Source organism: Vicugna pacos, chromosome 25, assembly GCF_048564905.1.
Source record: "Vicugna pacos chromosome 25, VicPac4, whole genome shotgun sequence".
NCBI classification, from domain to species: Eukaryota; Metazoa; Chordata; class Mammalia; order Artiodactyla; family Camelidae; genus Vicugna; species Vicugna pacos.
This window is the reverse complement of record NC_133011.1, coordinates 10,918,563-10,935,503: the sequence shown is the minus strand read 5'-3', so window position 1 is coordinate 10,935,503 and position 16,941 is coordinate 10,918,563. Positions and strand designations below refer to the sequence as shown.

At 44.1% G+C, this 16,941-nt stretch overlaps 1 protein-coding gene across 9 annotated transcripts in view; it reads left to right on the top strand.

Annotated features, from left to right (window-relative positions):
- The window catches only part of NCALD (neurocalcin delta), a 365,895-nt gene that overhangs the window by 155,831 nt on the left and 193,123 nt on the right, over window positions 1-16,941 (top strand). The window contains exons 1-2 of one of the 9 annotated variants that reach the window (XM_072949558.1): window positions 161-407; window positions 1,401-1,490. The exons of the other annotated variants lie outside the window; for them this stretch is intronic. The gene's annotated coding sequence lies outside the window, so the exon portion shown is untranslated. Of the gene's footprint in view, window positions 1-160; window positions 408-1,400; window positions 1,491-16,941 lie in introns of those variants that run through there. 9 annotated transcript variants of the gene reach the window in all.

Below are 16,941 nucleotides of genomic sequence, written 5' to 3'. Positions count from 1 at the left end.
TAAAGACACATAAAAAGTACCATTGATTCATTTATTTATGCCATTCACACTTACTGTGACATACCTGCTATGTGTCAGCCACTGTCCTAGATGCTATCCTAGCAACCAGAATAATTGCTTTCATATTCTCATGTTCTAGTGGGAGCAGTAGATAGTGATGACATAAACCAACAAATATGATCATTTCAGACAGCGATGAGTGCCGTGGTGAAAATGAAACAGGCTAGTGTAATGGAGGGTGCTTGGGGTGGAAGAGAATGGCTTTAAATTGAAGAGGTGACGTTTGGGCTGAGGCCTAAGTGACAAAGGGAGTGTTTCAGGCAGAGGAAACAGCAAGTGCAAAGCCCCAAGGAGAGAAGGAGAATAGGAATCAAAAATGCAAGGATGGTCAGGCCATATTAATGAAGGTAAAATTAAAATAAGAACCATGAAGGGTCCTCAAGGCCAAGATAGAGAGTTTGGAAAAGTGAAACGTTTTGGGGAGGCTGTCTAAAAAGCAGAGATGTGGAATGATCCAATTTATGATAATTACTGTTCCTTTTCTAATACTTCCTCATTTTACACATGAGAAGTCAAAGTGCACAGAAGTCCTTTGACTTGCCCAAGGTCATTCAGCTAGTAAGTGGCAGAGGTTGGCATCAGTTCTGAATTGAACAGCTCCATATCCCATGCTGTGCTGTTTCCTTTTTTTTTCTCCTGTACTCATACTATCGTCACATTTAAAACAGTTATACTAGTACATTAAATGATTATTTTTACTTTATACTCTTGAATTAATGTTTTCCCCCTGAAAAATGGGTCAGGGCCAGTTTGCTTCACTGTATTCTGCTCTTAAAAGAGTGAAAGAACTCTGATTTTGAAGTTTAAAGGTCTTCTAGCAGTTACTTCAGTAAATCCTGTTCTATCTGGTGTTGCCATTGTTTTGGGGCGCTGGCCATGCTAATGCAAACAGAACAGCGTGGTAGGCACCAGTGCATCTTGATCTCAATGGAAATGTACAGAAAAATGGAAATGAATCATGTGGGAGCTCTTTAGTGTTCCTTCCTGTGAACCTGGAAGAATTAGCAAACATAGTGATCTGAAGTCCGGCTGATTCCTCTTTCTCTGTCCTCTTGAACAATCCAGTCCAAAACCCAGTAGATAGGGCTGAGCAAGGGTGGTGTTCATTCAGTCTTCAGGGGTTGGGGCTTGGGGGTGGGCATCATGAGAATAGAGGAAGGATGTGGAGGTGGCTCAGGAAGGATGTTGGAGCCCAAGTTGGGTCACAAGGTTTTGAAGCTGGAGAGGGGTGTAGAGGATGTCTACATCGGGGGCAGAGAGGTCAGTGGCAGCCATGAACAATAGCTGTGAGCACATTAGTGTCCAGATCTTGTTTTCTAAATACCATTTTCCTCTAAAAGAAACCAGGGCTTCTTGGAGAACTGGCTGATTCCAGAGCGATGGCAGGGAAAGTACAAGATGAACCTGGAACACCACATTGTGCCAAAAAAGTAAGAAGGTACTCAAAGAATGATGGGCATGTCTAAAGAACATAGAAGCTGGTTTAAAAGGTCTCCCCCTGGCCAAATCTGAGATACTTTGAGCATAAAAAAAAATGGCAACAGATTGTAATCTAATAAATAAAACAGGAATCAATGACTCCATATTAGCATAAACGTACAAACAAATAACTTGAAAGTTTCTTAAGGAACGGGATATTTACATGGTCTCAGGGTGCCTTCTTATGAAATACTTAGTGATTGAGACTGGTGGGTCTGTCAGGTTTCTCAGTGAACGTTATCAGTAATGGAACCAAAGCAAAATGATATGCCACCTGGTGAGTCAGTCAGAGGAGCACAGCGTCACTTCTGGGATGTTCCTGCCAAAGCTGTGCAATCCAGGTCTCACTGTGAGGTTACATGAGGAAACCTCAAATCAAAGGACCATTCTGTAAAATAACTCAACTGTAACTTAAAAAAAAAATGCTCAGGTCATGAAAGTGAGGAATACTTCAAAAGCTGTTGCACATTGAAGGAGACTGAAGAGCTGTGACAATTAAATGCAACCTGTGATTCTGAACTGTCTCCTTTGCTAGAAAACACGTGATTGGGTGAACCTAGATGGGGTCTGAGGCTGGTCTGACGGCAGTGTTTCAGTATTAATTTCCAGATTTTGATGGTTGCATCACGGTTACAGAATAAATGCACTAGAGCATTTCTGGAGGTGATGGGGCAGAATGCCAGCAGCTTACTCTTAAACGGTTCAAATGTACTGTTTTTTTACAACTTTTCGATATGATCAGAATTGTTTCCAAATAAAAAGTTTAAAAAATTAAATAAAAGCCAACTAGAAGGTCAAAAGACTAATGTCTCTCCTATGCTGTACAGCTGTATTTAAAAGGAAACCTTTTTTTAAAGCATGATGACTCTGAAACCAGACTGCCTGGGTTCAAATTCTAGTTCTGAGTGTCCTTGGGTGAATTATTTATCTTTTCTGGGCCCATTTTCATCTTCTGTTTGAGCACATGAGGGATAACAATCCATTTTAAAAGGTTGACAAGAGATTTTAGTGAAATAATCATGCAAAATCCTACAATAGGTCCTGGCACATGGTAAACAGTCAACAAATACTAGCTACTATTCTTATCCCTTAAGCTGGTAAAACACCTGTGTAATTTATCTTTATCAGTCCTTTAATAACACAGTCCCTTGAAAGAGTTCCAAGAAGGTCCCTCCTTGTACTGAGCTGCTCCCTATGTTCAGGGGTGTCATAACTAAGCCCCAGTTTATAAGACCAACTCTGCTCTAAAAGGAAACACCCGCAAGCCTTCTGAGGTTATGGTGACAGGGTTATAGACTTCCTAAGAGCTGTTGGGGAGGCTCTTGGTCCATCTTGGCCAACTAGACATACTTGTGAGATTTGGCCAGATAAAAATACGTTGATGGCTAGCACCCATGGCCAAGACTGTGGAGGGTCAAAAATTAATTTCTCTGGGTTTGGAATCCAGAATTGCTCATTGTAATTCCATTTTTAGAACCGCAAAGGCCTTTGGAGATCCTTTGGTCCAACCCTCTCATTTTGTAGGTGAGGGGATGGAGGCCCAGAGAGGTGAAATTCGCCACACGTAGGATATACCAGTGGGGTTTGGAGGTATCCTGACACAGAGGTAGAATAGTCTGGGTGATGCTGAGGTCCCAGGACAGAAGGAGGAGAGGGTTTCTGATAGAGAATTGCACCTCTTTCAGGTGATAGTGGAGGAATTGATTCCAAGTGGGAACCTTTGCTGGGGGCCGAGGGTACCCTGACCTGCTAGGTTCCAGTCTGGAGGAATCCATTCTGACAGCCTAGTGAGGTATCAGCTCTGGAATGTGTTTCTCAGTGAGTCTGTGTAATGTGCCTTGCAGATTGCAGACCAAGTACTGCCTAATCTTTTGGTCGCCGTCACCATGTTCCAGCAGGTTCCTGTACATGCAAAGTGTCAGGCCCTTAGCCCGAGCCCTTGACTGATCTTCCTGATTCAACGGTTGAGTCAGATTCCTCAAGTGCTCTGATCACTTCATGTCCATTCCACAGTTTAGGAGACTCCAACTATTTTTGGTAGGAAAACAAATAACCTCCAGGCTGCCAGTGAGTTTGTCGAGACACATCCTGATTCATCATACAGCCACCAAGATACAAAGCCCTGGAAATAGGGAACTTGCTTTAATATTTCATTTGGCACCAGGATACTAAGCTCATATTAACTGTAGTTAGTATTTTAGACTGATTTCACTTGATTTCCTGGGTATTACGCTCTTTGGCTGTGGAGGGCAACTTTTTGTTTATCTTCATCTCTGCTTGGCTTCAGATTAAGGCTTTATACATTAAAAAAACCCCAACTTCTCTTTTCACGGCCCGTCTCTTTAATAATTTCTTTCCTTTTTCTTTTTTTAACTCACTTGTTATGCTAACATTACTGCTTCTGAATAGAATGTCTACATTTGACTGCATTGTTCATTGTAAAACTTTTTTCCTTGTTTGTTTAATTAGAATTTAGAGGATACGAGAACTATATCTCTTTCAGTAATGCAAGAATCAAAATTACTTTCATAGATCCCAGTAGGTTAACAATAGTGTTTGTGTTTATTTCTGAGGTTCATTAAGGAAGAAACCTTTTCTGTTTTCATTTCTTTTCTTTAGGGGAAAAAGCATTACATTTTTATTTAAATATGGTTTGTTCAGAATTTAACTTTTCTCTGATTGCTATTTCTGTATTTTATTAAGCTGTACAATGAACTCTGGGTGAAATGTGTTTTGAAGACAAAATGAAAATGAAGTGTAATTGTTGATGTTACATGATTATATCCTTCCAGCTGGGCATGATGATGTGGGTTAGTCAGACGTGTTTTCGCCTTAAAGTGAATGTTCTTTCAGTCATTTTTCTTGTTTAGTCCTGTGAAGTTAAGTAGGGGGCTAGAGAGTTGAACTGTTTGTCCGTATTATTTCTTGGTTGTCATCTTAGTAAACACTGTCTTACAGTCCATAGTAGCAGATATTCTTCCTTCTCTCTCTTTTCTTTCCCTTTTCCCTCCTCCTCACAACATACGTACACACGTATGCATACACATACTTGTATTTCTACAAAATTTCAAGGACACTGCCTTTGTGTATGTTTGCTGCAGCAGCTGTAGCTTAAGGACAGTTGGTGGTTAGTGATTTTTGTGACTTGAACAGTCTCACTCTGATTAAGGTGTCTTTCTGACAGCTGTGTTTGGATAAATTCTTCAAGAAACTGGTTTGAGTTGGTTCATTTAAACATCGCCATTTGACTCACAGTCTAAAACATGTCACCTTTCCATGCTTGGCATGCAACCAGCCTGAGATTTTCCAATGTTTTGGTTGCAGAAGATGGGAAAAACCATAACCAGGCAGAGCGCTAGCCAGAAAGAGCCTCTCTGGGGTTAGACGATGTTCCATTAGCATCTGTGGTTTATCCATTGTATCAGTTGTGGGCGTCTGGGGGGCACTTTTAAATTGTAATATAATTTTAAACTTACTGAAAAATTTCTAGTACAAATAGTTCTAATTCCATTACGTAGGTTCTACATATGTTTTCATTTTGGCTTCTCTGCTCTCTCATTCTCTTTCTCCCCACCTTCCCGCACCCCGTGTGTGTGTGTGTGTGTGTGTGTGTGTGTGTGTGTGTTTCTCTAAACTATTTGATAGTAACTTGGAGACATCACACCCATTACCCTTAAATACCCGAGTGCATATTTTCTGAGATCAAGCACATTCTCTTTCATAACCACATTACAAAACTAGGAAATTTAACATTAATACTGGATTACTATCTAATCCACAGTCCAGATACACATTTTGTCAGTTGTCCCAGTATCTTCTCCAACTATTTTTAAAACCAATTATGTTTTAAAACACAGGCTTTTGACTTTGCTCCCCCTGTGTTTGGCCATTTCCCCACTCATGATCATATTTCATTGAACTGAAACTATACTGAGAATTGTTTGGTTGCTAAAGCACTGCTTCGTGTTTTACTGGAAGTTTTTATAAGTTCGTGAGCCCAAGTTTCATAAGGGCAGAGCCTGTTGTGTTGTTAAACTTTGTATCTTCCAGAGCCCCTGACTCACTGCGTGTATCAGCTAAATGAACAAAGGGATCAAAGCCTAGTTTTAGACCTCAGCTTCCTAATTATTAATCACTGTCACCACCACTTCTCCCGTGAGGGTCCCTCCATGTGCTTCAGCTTACCTCTTGTTCTGTGTGGCCTCTTACGCAGCCCCAGGAGTCTGAACGTTTGTGTGGTTCTTTGTTCTTACATTCACCTTCTCCACAAAAGGGAGTAGGTTGGGGTCCACGGAAATCACCTCCTTTCTGTTTCCCCGCAGCCATATCTTCCTTCCCATTAAAAACATAAAACTAGGTCGAGGGACTTTATTGTCCCATCTCTAAATTCCCATTCAATCACCCAGTGAGGCGTTTGGGGATACCTTTTCTTTGAAGTTTTCCTTCTCTCTCATGGCATTTACTGCTTCTGCCAGTTAGTCACTTGGCAAAAGACAGCAGTAATTTGGAAGAGGACAGAGGGAGCTGCGGGGTGGATGAAAGGTCTCTGGGCTCAGAGTCACATGATCGGAGCCAAGTCCTGGCTCCTTTACTGGCTGTTGCATGACCTTGGAATATGGATCCAAGCTTCATTTTGCAGATTTAAAGACCTGAGGCTCAGAGAGGATCAAGGACTTGAGCGAAGTTGTAGATAGACTATTTCAGGGACAAGACTCCTTGTTCTAGATCTGCCACTCACTGGAGCTACGGTTCACTAACCTTCCTGGGATGATAATTTATGAAAACATGAATTGTTACTCTAGAACCATGCCTGGCACATCGTCAGGGATCAGTGTTTAGATGTGTAGTGATGATGATGGGTCTAATTTCTTCATCACCTTCATCAAAGTTCTGGTCCTCTAGTCTACTCGCACTGCCGGGTGCGGCAGGCAGGTTTCGTTTCAGGTGCTGATGGGATCGCTTTGTGGACCCTGCCTGGAGCTCTACGGGAGGAGAAATCTGGCCCCAGTTCTCTCTTCTCTCCCTCTGTGCTCTCTTCTTCTCCTTTCATATCGAGATCACTGTTGATGGTGAGTGCAGAAGAGCTTAGCCGTCCTTTACTCCGAAGGAGGAAGATAATTGTTCCTTGTTTTCCTCTGATACGAGGGAGAGGGAGAGAGAATGACTGAGGGAAAGGGGGAGGTGAGAGGGATGGGTTGAGAAGGAAAAGAAAAGCAGATGGCAGACAAGCCAGGAGAGGTCAGAGGAAACGAGGAGGGCCTCAGGGATGGGGATATTTCTGGTTTCCACGTGGCATGACCCATCTGGGCAAGTGAGAAGGCGTTCACTCATCTAGGAATTTTTAAGCTGGAAAATGTTCTGGTCTGAACAAAGTGTTGTGTTATTCCATCAACTTCAATTAGGAATAATTCACTGAGCACCTGTGATGGCCAAGCCATCATTCTAATTGTCGCAAATATAAATGAATACAAGCCAGGCCCCCTGCCCATGTCTCTGGGTGCCCGGAGCTGCTTCTGCCATAGGCCCCACCGTGCCCTATAACTCACTTCAAACAGAGTTGTCCCCACGTGGATTGCTTAGTCCGTGTCTGCCATGGCTGTGAGCCCCATGAGGGCCAGAGTCTGTGTCAGTCTTTCTCACCATGTGTCTACAGAGTTGTGATGCGATTCTGACACAACCTGGAGTTAAGGGCTCAGTCCTCGCTAAGACTCCCCTCACTCCGTATACTAGCCACCAGCTCTGGGGTTCCCAGGCTACCTGCGCTTTTGACCAACTGGCTGCAAAGTCAGGGCTTTCCACTGTGCCCTGAGCTTCAGTAATTTGCTAGAATGAGTCATGGGACTCAGGAAGGCACCATGTTTATGATCACAGTTTTATTGTTAAGGACACAAAGCAGGAAAAGCCAGTGAAGCAATGCACAGGGAAAGGTCTGGGAGGTTTCTGAAAACAAGGCTTCCTTGTCCCCAGGATGCATCACCCTCTCAGCACTTCAGTGTGTGTCACAACCAGGAGACTCCGCTGAGCTTTGGTGGCCAGAGTTTTTATTGGTGTTTTGTTATGCAAGCGTGATTGATTGAATTATTAGTCATGTGAACAAACTCTGTCTCCAACCTCCGTCCCCGCCCTGGAGGTCGGGTTAATTTTGCATGGCTCAACATCCCAACCCTCTGATCACATGGTTGGTCTTTCCAGCCCGGCCAACCCCATCCTGAAACCACCTAAGGGCTCACCATGAGCCACCTGGTCAGCATAAACTCATACATGGTCTGAGAAGCCATCAAAGTGACAAAGATACTCCTGTCACTTGGGAACTTCCAAGCTTTGAGAGGCTCCCTCCTAGCAATGAGGGACAAAGGCCAAATTCTTTATTATAGAGTGAGAGTGCTCAAGAAAGCTTTGTTTATTCTAAAGGAAAAAATAAAATGAGTTAATAAACAAAATGCTATGCCTGAAGGTGACCACTTTGTGTTCACACTGGCATCTGAGTGAGCTGAGATAAACAGAGGGTTTTGACAGGCAAAATGTGGAGAGGGGGCAGGGAAAGAGAGGGTGTGAGGGAGGACAGTAAGTTCCCAGGGTGAGAAAGCTCAGTGCATGTTTTCAGGGAACAGGGGTTGGAAGCACAATGAGTAGCTCCAAACATGTGGCTGCTCTGGCCCATTAAAAAAATAATTGTATATATTTAAGGGGTACAACATGAATATTTGATATGCATATACATAGTGAAGCAATTACTGCAGTCAGCCTAATTAACATATCTCCTCTCATAGTGACCATTTTTTGTGTGTGATGCGTGGATCTGAAATCTACTTTATTAGAGAATTTCCAGTATTCAGCAGTGTTAACTATTATCATCACACTGTACATTAATCACCCAGTGAGGCATTTGGGGATACCTTTTCTTTGAAGTTTTTCTTCTCTCTCATGGCATTTACTGCTTCTGCCAGTTAGTCACTTGGCAAAAGACAGCAGTAATCGTTATCCCTTCCACCAAGCAGAACCTCTGGGATGCCCTCTACACGGCCTTGGAGAAATACCACCTTGTCCTGACCCAGAGAGCTGAGCTGCTGGTAGAAAACCAGTGTCTGGAGCGGCAGAACACGGAGCTCCAGCAGCTGCTGCAGCAGTATCTAGACTCCAGGATAAACTCTGAACTGCTAGCTCCTCCGACCCAGGTGTTCCGGGTCCCCACAAAACAGAGCCAGACCTCGAGAGGCTGTGTTTTAGGGCTGACACCGGTAGGGCGCTGGTGCCGGAAGGGGCCATCCCCCCGGGCAGCTGCCTGGGCCCACTCCCTGGCTTTCCCAGAGCTGCCTTCATAGGGCCTGTCGCAACAAGGTGACCAGAGGAGTTACCTGTGTCCTGCAGTCACGATTAAAGTCTTTAAAAAAATATGTATATATATGTATATATATATATCTAGGTCTCCAGATATATTTGTCTTATAATACCGCAACCTTGCCCTCTTTGACCAGCATCTCCCCACTTTCCCCAGCTCCTGCCCCGGAAACTACCTTCTCCTCTCTGCTTTAATGTATTTGACTTTAGAAGATTCCACGTATAAATGAAGTCATGCAGTGTTTTTCTTTCTGTAGACACAGAAAGTCCTTATTTCACTTAGCATAATGTCCTCCAGGTCCATTCATTTTGTTATTCCATTATCTATATACCACGATATCTTGATCTATTCATCCACTGATGGACACTGTGGTTATTTCTGCATCATGGCTATGGTGAATCATGCTTGAACATTTTGTGAACATATTGTGAGTAATGCAGTGAACATGGGAGTACAGATCTCTCTTCAAGGTACTGATCTGAGTTCTTTTGAGTATACACCCAAGAGAGGGGTTGCTAAATCATATGGTAGTTCTACTTTTTGGTTTCCTTTCAAAAATATGTAGATATTTTTTCTTTTTCTTGTTTTAGCTCTATAGATGGATGGTCTCTTCACTCATGGTTATCAGACACAAGAATTTTAAACGGAACTGTAGCACCGTATCAGATGGGAGAGCACTCATGGAAGAAATACAAAAGGCTTCCACTAGGGCTTTTTTTAAAATTGTTTCTTACTCTAAGCAAAGTTACTTCATATTGTTGATTATGTGATACTCAGTTTTGAAACTCAAAAGTTTCGGTTACACATAAACGTTGATGATGTGCAACTAAGTCTCAAACAAAAGCTAAGTGTGAAGAAATGCAATGAAATCCTGCCTTTATCTAGATCGATAAACGCAAGTATCTTACCCACAGGTGGGCACGGGGGCCTGGGGTTGTGCTGCACAGCACTGAACTAAAAGCCACAGTTCATTTTCTCAGTCTCGTCAGATGAGGCAGCTCATTCTTCCTTCATTCTATTAAAAAAAAAAAAACACTTTATGGAGGTATGATAGACATACAAAAGCTGTGCATATTTAGCATATTCAACTTGATGAACTTAGTGTAGATATTTTTCCAACACAGCTTTAGTGAGGGCATGATTTGATTTCCTATTTTTTTAAATCTATCAATAATTACTTTATTTTTTTAATTGAAGTATAGTCAGTTTACAATGTGTTGATTTCTGGTGTACAGCATAATAGTTCAGCCATGTGTGTATATATATACATTTTTTTTTCATTATGGGTTACTACAAGATATTGAATATAGTTCCCCTTGCTATATGGTATAAACATGTTGTTTGTCTACTTTATATATAGTAGTTAGTATCTGAAAATCTTGAACTCCTAATTTTTCCTTCCCACCCTCTTCCTCCACTGGTAACCATAAGTTTGTTTTCTGTTTGTGAGTCTGTTTCTGTTTTGTAAATAAGTTCATTTCACTTTTTTTTAATTCCACATATAAGTGATATCATATGGTATATGTATTTTTTCTTTTTCTGGCTTACTTCATTTAGAATGACAGTCTCCAGGTCCATCCATGTTGCTGCAAATGGCATTATTTTATCCTTTTTTATGACTGAGTAGTATTCCATTATATCAATATATCACAACTTCTTTGTCTAGTAATTTGTTGATCGACATTTAGGTTGCTTCCATGTCTTGGCTACTATGAACATTGGGGTGCATGTATCTTTTTGAATTAAAGTTCCCTCTGGATATATGCCCAGGAATGGGATTGCTGGATCATATGATAAGTCTATTTTTAGTTTTTTGAGGAATTTCCATACTGTTTTCCATAGTGGCTGCACCAAACTACATTTCCACCAGCAGTGTAGGAGGGTTCCCTTTTCTCTACACCCTCTCCAGAATTTATCATTGATTTCCTTTTAATAGCAGCTCTTTACCCTTCCCTTATGTTTTAGTCCATATGTCAGCTGACCCTTCTCTCTTTCTCTGGTCTTCTCCAAAATCCCACCTCCACAATCTGTAGCAACATGACAGCAATGCAGGGTGGACAGAAAAGGCAGAACAGGTTGGTGTTGGGCAGGGAGCCTTGGAGAGTCTAGAGCTGGACCATTATTTGCTAGTTGTGTGACCTTGTACAAGCCGCTCACCCGCCTTTCTTCATTGGTGAAGTGGGTATAATAATAGTACCTACCTGATAGCTTTGTTTTGTGAATCGAACAAGCTTATATAGGTAAAATCACAACAGTGCCTGGCTATGTGATGCATTGTTATCTGGTATCATCATTACTTACCATTTCAAAGAGGAGAAGGAGGGAAAAATTTAAATGCTTTCATTTGAAATCATCTGGCTGTGCTCTCAAGCCTTGCTTCTCCACCTTGCAGCTGCCGGGTTACCGCTCCATTTTTTTCCCTTCCCGCACTCAGCCTTCCCATTCCCTGCCTTCCCTTCTCAGATTGTCCCTCCCTGAGCCTCTCAATCCTTTACTCCAAGCCTGTAGACCCCCATTCTCTGCTGAACCCTGTCCTGTTGAATGCCAAAGCCTTATGCTGAGAATGGAGATGTTGCTTGCATTTGTTTACATTCTTTTTGCTATATACCTCTTATGGATTGGATGTCTGGCTAACCTGCCCCTTAATGTGACTCTAAGCGTGAGGGAGAGAAGGGAATGGAAGGAGACAGGCAGCCAAAAGCCAATGGAATCAGATGATGGACAGACTGGAGTAGACAGTACTTAAATCCAGTGGCAGGAGGGAGCCATTGAAGGTGTCTGACCAGAAGCACAGGCACAAGGCAAGTGTCTAACAGATGGTCTTCCAGGTGTGATTATTCCAAGACTCTCTACATCAAAACAGAAGGTAAGCCAGCCACAATGCTAAAAGACAAAGCTGGCTGTGCCCTCTAAAACCCACATAGTCATTTCATAAAAAGCACCACAGCCTGAGTTACCTTCTTCCTATCTCATCGAATACAGTGTGAGTTTTTCTAGTGCCTGTCATGAACAGAGGTCTGGACCAAGCTCTGTTTCTCTGCATGAGTGGTGTTTTTATATGGTTTTTATTGCAGGAACTCCTTGAGGTCTCTGCTCCTTCATTTCCAAACAGCAAGATTTCTTCAGCTTTTGAAGAGGGCGGAGTGATAGCTGCCCTGACATCTTTGTTTTATAAATCATTTCGTGCAATGCAGATCTTTGGCTCTCAGTGTCTCTCCAAATTGGAGAAAAGAGAGAGGCTGTCAGAGATGGCTGGATTAAGGCAGGGCTCCTGATAGCCATCAGCTGACCCTTAGTTTACATCATGAAAACTTCAGAGGGTCTGTGGCCACCGTGTGCTTTTTATGGTGTTCTTTAACTTGGGGAGAGAGCCAGCAGTCGGATACTCCCAGATTGAGGACCTTGTCACCATCGGTGGCTATTCTTCACCTGGTGGCAGATGAAGTGGGTGACAGATGGGTGGCCGCTGCCCTACATCTACCTCAGGTTAGAAGAGATGCTGTCATTCTTCCAAATGCGAATGTGTGATTGTCCTGACAGCTCCCGTCCACTTAGTGAGAAATCAGTGTCCTGGGCCAGCAGGGGAAGGGTTCCTGAAAGAAACCCAGGCTCGTTAGAGAGATACCAGCATGTGCAGCCACCCAAACTCCTCAAAAGTTGTGGGGATGGAGGAGAGAGAGAAGACAGAAGGGAGACTGGGAAAGAGAAGGTGTGATTTCTAAAAAGAAGAGCCTTGCTGTTGCCTCCTGACGGCAGACACGTCTGCCCGGCTAGCAGGTGGCAAGCCCACGTGGAGAGCTGGTCTCTTATCTTGACAAGGTGGAGAGCTCTTTGCTCCCTTAGCACCCTGGAAAAACCTAGCCCCAGGAGACCTCTTGGTGCCATCCACGTTTACATGTCTGTCGGCATCACAACACTTGAGCCCAGCATCTCCCCGGCTTCCTTCTGGCCTTGCCTGAGCCTGGGTATGTGAGTGTTAAGCTCTGCCTTCAGCCTCTTTGTGCTTTTGGACCTGATGAAGAGCCTCCATTGCAAGCCCACTGATAGCAAGTGTGCTCTGCTGCTGTGATCAGAGACACTCCGGGGGTGCCCAGGGTGTCACTAGGAACGTTTCTCCCAGAACGAGGGCTGAAGTGTATCTAATTGGCATTGCTTGCGTGGCCTTGCCTGGTACCTGCAGCCAGGGAACCAGCAGGTGAGAGGAAGTGAGGCTCTGCCAGCCCAGACCCTGTGGAAGATGAGGTCACGGGGCGAGGGAGATGCTGGACGCAGAAGGAGATGCCAGAGCTCGGCAGAAGAGAGGCAGTGGGTGAGCCTGGTCAATTTTCAGCTGGTCTGGCGCGAGGAGAGCACAGGGAGCATAAGAGATGAGCCCGTGAAGATGTGAGCTGCTTAGTGGTTTCATTGTGCAGAGACCCAGAGTCCCGAGGATCTTACATTTGCATCCTTTGCATGGATAAGATTTGACACTCCCAGCTGCCTCGGAAGTAGAGGACGGTGCGGGCAGCTGTCTGGGGCTTTCTCCCAGGTCCCTGCAGCCGCCAGTTCCCACTTCCTCCTGCCTGGCATCTTCCAGAGACGCTAAGAAGTGCTTGGATCTCACACTGCCCTCTGAGGAACTTGCTCCTTTTTGCTGAAATGACAAAAAAAAAATTCTGGGTAGCTGGAATAGAACCAAGGGCTTCAAACCACACACAAACCAAATTACCCTTCTCTTGTCTCCAGTTTTCTCATGCTTGGCTGCGGCACCCTGACTTGGGAGAACCAGGGGCTCAGCGTGGAGGGGACTGACCACTTGGTTCCTCCCAGCAGGTGAAGCTGACCGACAGCTCTGCAACGTCCCCGGGCCCCCCGATAGCGGGATGGTTGGAACAAATATCCCCCGGGGATCTTAACATTGGGAGAGACCAAGGAAACTAGTCAGGGGAGCTAAGCAAGAAGAAACCAAGGAGAGTAAAGTCAGGGAAGTGACTTAAGATCATTCATTTATCTGTTCAAGAAGTATTTGCTAAGCACTAGGCACTGGCGGGCATGTTAAAATCTGAGATGAGTAAAGTGTTCTGGAGTCACCAGCTCCAGCATGCTCTGGCCATACCTAGCTTCGGGCACAGGAGGCTTTTCAAACCCAGATGCCTCCATATTGAGCTGGAAACATCATCGGCGCCCCATGGAAGTGGGGGTTTGGGGTCTGTGCTCAGTCTTTTGCCCTGAGTCCAGCCTCCCTCCATCCACAGACGCCCCTCCCACCTGTCCATGGAGCGTGGTCTCCCATCTGAGTCCTTGCACATTTACCCACTCCTTACGTGCTCTGGCCTAAGATTGCTGAGGATACTCCAGTCACCTGTGTCAACATTCTGCCTAGAAACCTCCTTGCTCCAGGCTTTGAGTTCATTAGATATTTTTTCTATCTTCCAAGTCACTTTAGGTAACAATTGTACCAAGTATTTTGTCATTACAAAACATGGGGCACCATTTTTCCAGCTCCTATAATATTACCCTTATCATTTTAGCTCTCAAAGTATATACATTGCAATTTATAAAAACATGTGTTGCAATATGTAAAATATATATACATATATATTGCAGTATATAAAATATACATTGTAAGATATGAAATATATGTATATTACAATATGTAAAATGTGTATATCTCACCCCCTGTGACCTGTTCCCAAAGCCAGTACCACATACTTCAGTTTTATTACAGCAGCACCTATTTGTACAGACCTATTACCAGCTCAGCCAGCTACACTGAGGAACAGATAACCACAGCAACAAGCTCTGTTTCTAGATCGTGTGGCTGCCAGTCAGCTGGGCTTGGCTGGGCTGGGATCCAGCCTGTGCGCCTAGATCAGCTCTGTTCCATTCCACTTTTCTCATTCTTCTTGGACCAGCAGGTTCCTGGGGGCATAGGCTTCTCACAGCCACATCAGAACTGTGGCAGAGACAAGTGGAAACACACAGTGTCTTTTAAGGCCTCAGCTCAGAACTTGTTCACTGTCACTTCTGCCCACAGTCCATTGGCCAAACACAACATCAGTGAGGCAGAGATGCATGCCCTCTTTCTAGTGGTAACAACTGCAAAACCACGTGGCAGAGGGAGGGACGAAGAATTGAGGAGATAGTGAAATCTGCTCTAGCTCTCCTGCTGCACAGGAGGGACGTCTGCACATCTGACAGTCTTTTAAGGGGACTTTCAGTGAATCCTCTTGCTTTTAGCCCCAACATGAACCCCTTCCTCCAGAAACCCCTGGTCCTGCCAATTCCTGAGCTGTTGGGGGTAATGTGATGTGCTTCTGGTTGCTTCTTGTTTTTCCCCCTACCGCCTTAGGATTCACATTTTCAGGTTTGTTAAGTCAGCTACCGCTTGCCCATCTGCTTCCCGGCTTCCAGAATTTCTTTGTTTTTGTCTCTTTTCACATTCTCTTTGTCCTTGTAGGTTTATGTCTGTAATAAAATCCTTTTACTGCCATTTCGACAGGGTTTGGGGAGAGAGTAAGGCTAAATGCATGTTTTCAATCCATCGTCATTGCCACCTGGCTTCTTCTTGACACCTTAATGATCAGCCTTCGTTCCCTCTCCAGCTACTCTGGCTTTAATGACGTGCCGCTCAGAGCCCCTTGTTGCCTGGAGACAACCAAGTAGCAGAACTTTGATGAAATGCCTGATGGGGTGGTGACTCACTTCTCAGTCTGGCTCGTTGTTGGAACACAGTGTCGGTTGCAGAATAACCCTTTCTGACTGAATGTTGTGTCCATAAACACAAATACTTTTTAAGAAATTGTCTACCTCTTTAGTGTCCTTAACTATATAACATCATTATTTTTTATCTGAATCTGAGGCATGAGAATCATTCAGTTGACCACACACACACATGCATAACACGTATTAAGAAGCTGGACTTTCTTATACCAAGATGAAATGCAAAAGAATTCAAATACCAGACCTGTCTGGAACTCAGTTTCCCCACCTATAAAATGGGGCCAGCCACCCTGCTCTGCTGTCTGCACAGGACTCCTGAGAGGCTCTGAGGGGAACGGTGAATCCCTGTAGAGGGGAGAGGTTCTGGCAGGTGGTGTCACAGCTTACCGCCTTCATTCTTTTTCTGACTGCCTTCATCCTTTTCATTGGAAATAATGGGGGTGGAAAAGATCCTCTATAACTCATAGTTTGATCAGCTCTTTCATATTTTCCAAATGCTGGTTGACCACTAGAGCTTCCCATCTGACGGATGGGAAGACTGACAGGAGTGCTGCAGTGACAGTAACATTTACATCCTAAATTGTTTGACCCACAGCCTCTCTAACAGCACTGGGTGTGTGCAGCAGAAAAAGTTATTACAGGTCAAAATCATCTGGAAACCAAATGGAGATATTTTGGCGTGCTGTTGGGTCAGGGGCCTTCGAATGCATTTCCAAGCAAGGGGAGAAGGAGGCTGATCTGTGACGATTAGTGATGCCTGAGTCAGACAGCTGGGTGCCAGCCCTGATTCTGCTTCTTTCATTATGACCTTGGGCAATTTTCTTGATTTTTTAGATGAGAAAAATAGTCTCCTTGCTTATAGAGTTGTTGGAACAATGAAAGGAGACAATGAAAGCTCGTTGTTGAATAGAAGTTCTATTCAAATGCAAGTTTTATTGGGGGACAGTTATGAACATAAGTAGTTTATACAAGGTGGGTAGGTAGTAAGAAATCCATTTTTATGTACCTTCCATTACTTGGAACACGTTAGTCTTGGCCAGCTGAGTGAACTCTGCAAATTGTTCACTGTAAGGCACAGTTAACGAGAACACCTGGGGGGCACTGGTAAACGCCATGCCCTGCTCTAAGCACTTAATACATAGCAAATCATCTAACCCTCAGATCAACCCTATGATGTGGATTCTGTAGGTAGTATTATCACCACTTTAAAATAGGAGAAACGGAAGCCCAGAGAAGTTAAGTTGCTGAAGATCATGTCATTCACGAGTGGAGCCAGGACCTGCCCCCAGGCAGCCTGGCTCCAGAGTCGGCAGGGTGGGCTGCACGGCGCTCGGTGGGGAGTGGCCTCCAGGCACACTTCC